This window comes from Herpailurus yagouaroundi, unplaced genomic scaffold (assembly GCF_014898765.1).
Source record: "Herpailurus yagouaroundi ecotype Mexico unplaced genomic scaffold, PumYag 209, whole genome shotgun sequence".
NCBI lineage: Eukaryota > Metazoa > Chordata > Mammalia > Carnivora > Felidae > Herpailurus > Herpailurus yagouaroundi.
Genome location: NW_024412440.1, coordinates 7,823,360 through 7,831,042, shown reverse-complemented (window position 1 = coordinate 7,831,042; position 7,683 = coordinate 7,823,360). Strand labels below are relative to the sequence as shown.

Below are 7,683 nucleotides of genomic sequence, written 5' to 3'. Positions count from 1 at the left end.
GATCTCAAATTACAACACAATACAGTGAGCAGAAGGCTTTCTAGAATTTCCATACCACGAGTCAAACTTAACTAAGCACTTTGACAATACATGAACATAGACACATAGAGAAGGGTCAACAAGATTTAAGTGAATGAATGTATTATTAATGTATTAATTATCTTGTTTGCCTTTAACTTTGGTGTTTTTATACTTTATACATATTTTATACATATAAGATATAAGGTGATATATATAAGGTGAATTTAATCATGATCAAGTAATTTTTTCACAAACAGCATGTTATCCCATTTATTACAGAGATTTGCCATATTTATTTTTCATGATATCTCTAAAAGTCTCAGTGTCCTTTTGTTATATTTTCAAGAGTAAATGTTAGCATATAAACCACATACAGGTCCAACTTTGCAATATTCTATTCAGTAATTATTTTCTAAGAAATCATGTGTGATGACATTGCAAAAATGGCGCAAAATCTTCCTATCCCTATGTTCATGTCCTTTGCAGTGTGACAGTTTTTCCTATCTAGAGGTGAGGTCTATTTCTCCACCCCTTAAATTCTGACCTGTCCATGTGACTTGCTTTGGTCAATGAGATATTAGCAATTGTGATGTAAGCAGTGGCATACAAAATACTTGTGCAATGGCACCACCCTCTTTCATTGCCCACGCTCTTAAAACTATCATGTGAATAATGTCAAACTAGCCTACAGGTGTGGATAAGAGACCAGATGGAAGAGAATTAAGATGCCTTGACTCATAGTCTTGCCAGTCACTGGACACAGTGAGGTCACCCTATACCATTCAAATACCAGCCATTTACCAGCTGACCATGAATACGTGAGACAGCACAGCCCAGCACCCAGGATGGGTCAGGTCAGAAGCACAGAACCAATCAACAGAATACTGAAGTAAATGAAAGGTATTTTTTTGGCCACTAAGTTTGGGGTACTTTGGTTTGCAAATTTTAAATGTTACACAATGAATTGTGTCATAAATCAAAAACAAAACACCTTGATACGTTAATTTTGTTCTGACAAAGAAGGCTTTTAATGTAATATGTAACACAATAAAAATGATGATGTAAGCACGTTCAAGATGGAAAATAAATTTTCAAGCTTGATATTACTCATTCTTAACTGCTCCATCAAATTCCAGATAAAGTAATACTGTTAATGAAGACTGCTTTGATTCCTTTTTCTGAAGATAATTTATATCTATTTTGTTCTTCCATAGTGTTTTTACTGTATTTCCTTAAGACTATTAACTTACCACTTTACTGTATTTTTTCTATATGTGTGTATTCTTATCTCCTCTAGAGACAAGTTATTTTAAACTAGATAAGGGTAAGATTTTTTTTTGCTTTTCACCCTAATTCTTGTTGCGAGTAACACAGTGCTTGGCACATAAAATTATTGAGCCTTATTACCTCTAGAAATTCTATTATTATTATTATTATTTATTTATTTATTATTGATGTGTGGTCTAATTTAAGTACCATGATTCAAAACTTATTCTTTGAAATAAATTTGTATGGAATACCTCCCATAAGGGGCATTTCCTAGACTTTACTTGAATAAATATTGAAACCTAGATATAAACTAAAGATAAACACTGGGGAGTATCTTGTGAGGGTCTAATTTGTTTACCCAGCTTTTGTGATAGGTATGCTCAATGCTACACGGGTATTGTTTCATTCAGACCCTCTCGTATGTGTATATGAACTTATGTATATACACATATCTATAAACATCTAAATTTCCCATCTGTATCTATATTAAAATAACATGAGTTCACACTCATGTCTTCAACTTTAACCCATTAAATCATGGATCATTCTATTCTCTTGCTTATCTGTAAACTCTCACTGGGAAAGTTAAGAATGCTGGCTCACATTGCTTAAGTTTTCAGTTCCAGTCTACTTACATAGTGGTATCAAAATCATTAACCCATATGCCCTTGGGATACTTTATCAGCTAGAGCAAAGTGCGTATGTTCAGTTCCCTTTGCTTTTAACTTCCAGACTCAATTCATTTCTAAGATTACTGAGGTCAGCACCTTTCTTCCACCTACTTCAGTGAGGTGTTTCAAACATTTGTAATACAGTTAAATTCTCTTGTCAAAGTCTATATTCTTTACTGGGATTCCCTGAACTCCTAAATGATTCTTTTAAATTTGCATACATTAAGTTTCACTCTTTGTGCTATAAATTTCCATGAGTCTAACAAATGTATAATGTCATATTTCACGGTTACAATATCATGGAGAACAGTTTCACCAGCCTAAAAAATCTCTTGTGCTTCACCTACTCATCTTTCCCACAATCACCCAAAGCCCTGGCATTCTTTGCTATCTCTATAAGTCTTAACTTCCAGAAAGTCCTATGAATACAGTCATATACTATGTAGACTTTTTAGACCGGCTTCTTTTGTTTTTGTTTTTTTACATAGCTAAGTCAAATTTATTTCATGAATGTAATGACTATTTTATTTTTTAATTATAATTTTTATTTTATTTTAACTCCAATATAGTTAATTTATAGTATTATGTTAGTTTCAGGTGTACAATATAGTGATTTGACAATTCTATATATGATTTGACAATTCTATACAATACTCAGTACTCATCAAGATCAGTGTAATCTTTTTTTTTAATTTTTATTTATTTTTGAGAAATAGAGTAGGAGTGGGGAAGGGACTGGGAAAAAGAGAGACACAGAATCCAAAGTAGACCCCAGGCTGGGAGCTGTCAGCACAGAGCCAGAGGCGGGACTAGAAATCAGGAACCACAAGATCATGACCTGAGCCAAAGTCAGAAGCTTAACCCACTGAGCCATCCCGATGCCCCAAGATAAGTATACTTTTAATCCCCTTCATCTATTTCACCCATCCCCCCACCTACCTCCCCTCTGCTAACCATCTGTTTTCTATAGTTAAGAGTCTATTTTTTGGTTTGTCTCCCTTTTTCCCCCTTTATTCATTTGTTTTGTTTCTCAAATTCCACACATGAGTGGGGCTTCTTATATAGCAATTTAAACTAAATCTATCTCCTGTCTTTTTGTGCTTGATACTTTTTTAAATTAATAAACTTTATTTTTTAGAGCAGTTTTAGAAACCTAAAAGAAAAATTGAATGGAATGCAGAGTTCCCATATACTTCCTTTGAACATATTAGTGTAGTACATCTATACAATTGATGAATCAACATTGACACATTATTATTAACCAAAGGCTCTAGTTTACATTGGGGCTTACTCTTTGTGTTGTAATGTAATATGAGTTTTAACAAATGATTTGTGTCATGTATCCACCATTACACTATTGTACAAAATAGTTTCACTGGTTTAAAAATCCTTTGAGTTTCCCCCTAGTCTTCCTCTCTCCCACTATGCTAAACCGTTGGTAGTCATTGATCTCACTGTCTTTTTAGGTTTACTTTGTATTTTTTATATAATTGGAATGATATAGCATGTAGACTGTTTAGACTCTCTTCTTTCACTTAGCAATATGCATTTACGGTTCTTCCACGTGTTTCATGGCTGGAAATTTCATTTCATTGTATTTTATAATAATATTGTATTATGTGGACATATAATTTGTTTAATTATTCATCTATTGAAGGAAATCTTCTGATTTTTTCAGTCATGAATAAAGTTTCTAAAGATACTGATGTGTAGCGTTTTGTGGTGACATAAATTTTCAACTCATTTGGGTAAATATCAAGGAGCACAAACTAAGAATATGGTTTGGGTTTTGTTTTTTGTTTGTCTGTTTGTTTGTTTTTATACAAAAATGTCTATGCTGTCTTCTAGAGAGGCTCTTTGTGTATTTCAAAAAGTGGTTTTCAATTTTAGTACATTCAAAATATCAATTTTTTCAAATGGAATATTCTTTTGGTGTTGTATCTACAAACTCATTGTCAAATCCAAAATTAAGGAACTTCCTTTCCATGTGTACTTTGCAGAGTGTTTTTATTACTGTGAGTGTTGGGTTTTGTAGAATAATTTTTTGGCATCAATTAAGATGATTTTTAAGCCATTGTGGATCACATTAATTGATTTTCGAATGTTGAAACCAGTCTTATATGCCTTAAATAAATTCCACTAGGGGTAGAGTATAATCTTCACACATTATTGGACTTGATTTGTTAATATTTTTTTGAGGATTTTTGCCTCGATGTTTTTTGAGAAATTTTGTTTTGCAGTTTTCCTTTCTTATAATGTCTTTATCTCACTTGGTATTAGGTTTATGCTGACCTAATTGAACAAGTTGGACAGTGGTTCTCTGCTTCCATTTTCTGGGTAAAATTATAGAGAATTGGTATAACTTCTTCTTTATATGTTTGATAAAACTCATCAGGAAAACTATCTGTACCTGATGTTTTCTCTTTTGGAAGTTATTAATTATTGACTCAGTTCTTTAATAGATATAGGCCTTTTCAAATTATGCATTTCTCCTTAGGTGAGTTTTGGGAGTTTCTGGCTTTTTTGTGTGTGTTTATCAGGGAATTGGTCCCTTTCCACTAAATTATCAAATTTATGGCCATAAAGATTTCATAACTTACCCTTATTATACTTTTAATATCAAAAGGATACATGGTGATAATCCCTTTTTCATTTATGATTTTAGTAACTTTTGTCTTCTTTTTTTAAAATTATTATTATTCTTTGTTAGCCTGGCTAGATTATTTCAAATCTCACTTATCTTTTCAAAGAAACTACTTTGATTTCATTGATTTTTTTTCTATTGATTCCCTGGTTTTCAATTTAATTTATTTCTGGTCTAATTACTATTTCTCCTCTTCTGCTTGCTTTAGGCTTACATTGTTATTTTGTTTTATAGCTTCTTCAAGTGCAAAGTTAGGTTATTGATTTGAGAACCTTCTTCTTTTCTAATATATGCATTCAATGCTATACATTTCCCTGTAAACACTACTTTTGCTGCATCCCACAATTTTGACAGCTTGTAATTCACTTAAATTTGCCTCAAGTATTTTTAACTTCTTTTGAGATTTCTTCTTTGGCCCATGTATTATTTAGGAGTTTGTTCAGTCCACATCAGAATTGAAATCAAAATTCTTTTTTTGCATTTTTATTCTGTGATTGACTTACATCAGAAAATTAAATTAAAAATTATGACTATCTTGATGGTTTGAATAAGGTTTCCATTTACTAGAGAAAGCTTTTTGTTTATTTATTTATGCTTATTTGGGGAAGAGGTAAAGATTAACAGTTCAATGTCTGACTGTCTATCTTTATCCTAGAGACTCCTTGATCAACTAGACATGTCCAAATGTTCCTGCTAGTTATTACTGTGACTCACCACACTTTATCTCTTAAGTTAAACTCTTCTAATTGTTCTTAAGAATCCTTTTCAGTGGGAATGTCATTATCCATCTATCTTGCTTAAAGAGAACAAACACCACAGTACTTTTAAGATACTGGTGTTTCATTCTTTGTGGTATTTCTCAACGTCTTTTTAATGAAAATATTTTCTGTGGCTTCCTGCAGGCAATAGTTGAGTGCTGGCAGAGAAAGTCACACGTAATACATCCATTCTAACATTTCTACCTCTCCACATAACATGAAGGAATCTGGCATTTTCGTTTTATTTAGCAAAGTCACACACTGGTCCACTTTTCAGTCAAGAAATTGTTAACAATCAATTATTTTCAGACCTTTGTGTTAACACTTTGAATTTAGAATGTCTGATAGCTGCATCCATATCAGCAAATTGATCATATCTGAAACTGCACCTCTCCCCCTTATGTTCCCAGAACCACGTGTATTCCACAGATCTGCAGCTAGCCAATTTGAAAAATCTTGCAATTATGTATATTGCTGTGAAAACCTTTTCTTAATTTGCTTTATAAAGTGCTCCCTCGGGGCGCCTGGGTGGCGCAGTCGGTTAAGCGTCCGACTTCAGCCAGGTCACGATCTCGCAGTCCGTGAGTTCGAGCCCCGCATCAGGCTCTGGGCTGATGGCTCAGAGCCTGGAGCCTGTTTCCGATTCTGTGTCTCCCTCTCTCTCTGCCCCTCCCCCGTTCATGCTCTGTCTCTCTCTGTCCCAAAAATAAATAAAAAACGTTAAAAAAAAATTTAAAAAAAAAATAAAAAAAAAAATAAAGTGCTCCCTCCCTCACACGAAGCTCATACTGGGATTTGACTCTATTTGTAAGTCTAGCAAGATGACATTTTAAGGGTGGACATCAGGATTGGATTCCTCTTGCCAGGCAACAGTCTCAGGTAGGTTTTTGTTTTGTTTTAAAGGGTCTTAAAACAAGGCAGAAATATCTTCATTGTGCAGAGGAGGAGGTTAGCAATGGAGAGTCAGTGAAGTTGTGGATCCAGGAGAATGTGAGTCATTTGAATCATCTGAATGTCTTTATTCCATTCCATTAGAATCCATAGAGTTATATTCTTTCTTAGCAACAACCTAGCTTTCCATTAAGGAATCTGGTTAAGGTTTAAATAAAAAAAATATTGAATTCCAAAAATTCACAAAAGCAAATGTTGAATTTACTTTTTTGGCTACATTAATGCTTTGGCAGCAAATATTAAGATTCTTTATAATGCTTATACAAATCTCATGGTTCTCAGACTATGGCTTGATCTGAAAATTTTGGATTTTGCATATATCATTCCTTTTCTGCAAGCCCTCCTGCGTAATTAAAAGCATGAAATCAATCTCTCACTCTTATACAATTTATCTGAATAGCCTCTTGGTTCCCCTACAGCTTTGCTTTCAACAAGTATTTTATTCAGAGCAGTTACACGGAATTTATTTATTTTGTCCCTGCATGCCATGTGATAAAGTCTCACGCTAGCTAAATTCTTACTGTCTTCAGGATTGACCCGAGCAAAAAACAAAGTGCAATCTTCCCATGAATGGAAGGTATGTTGCCTGCAACCATGTATAGTCTTACTTATGTATGCTCTGGGAACTTAGCTGCAACAAGAAAATTCACTTTGCCTAATTCATGCAAAAAAAAATAGGGTTTGTTTAAAAATTAGGAAAAGCTTGATAGATAAAAAGTTCACCGGGATAATCCTGATTCTCTTCCTCTGGAAACCGTTGTCAAATCCCACCATAGAACTAGCCTTTTGAGGAAACTGCTGGTGCTGTGCTTTCCATCATCAAGTGGAAAATGAAAGGTGTTCATCTTTACAAAGCCACTTCTCAGGCACTTCTACTTCTGCCTCAGCAGGTCAATCAATCACACAACTCCTGACGTTCTTCTCATTCTTTATTACCATCTATAGTGGCAACACTGGAGTTGCAGCACAAAGTCCTTGCCACCAGTCAGTTACTATGAATGAAATTGTATGAATGATTGGAAAAGTATTAAGTCACATATCCACCTTTTATTTGCTAGGGAACCTGAGAATTCAAATTCTGGTTTCTACATCTGAGAGAGAGGACCAATGGAAATTTCCCCAATTATGGAAATGCTATTCAAGAGGTGATCATTAATATGACAAATGTCAGTTACAGTAACCATCTACAACTGTTAGACTCACTCTTCCTGTTGTGCTTACCCATTATGATTTTTTTAAGCCACCTTTGCTTTTGCTTCATTTCCAGGGCAGCCTCTCACAGCTGGAAGTTTGTCTCCTTTCCTGTTCTCTTGAGTAAATCTAATGCATGATATTAGTATAAGCAAGGAATATAGGGAATACCAGCAAA

General features: G+C 34.0%; 1 long non-coding RNA gene across 1 annotated transcript; it reads left to right on the top strand.

The window, feature by feature from the left end:
- Positions 1 to 674: 674 nt before the first annotated feature.
- LOC121016149 (uncharacterized) lies at positions 675 to 7,459 on the top strand. The gene is made up of 3 exons (XR_005784132.1): positions 675 to 921; positions 6,267 to 6,353; positions 7,373 to 7,459. It is a non-coding gene; the product is annotated as an uncharacterized LOC121016149 (long non-coding RNA).
- The last annotated feature ends 224 nt before the right edge of the window (positions 7,460 to 7,683 follow it).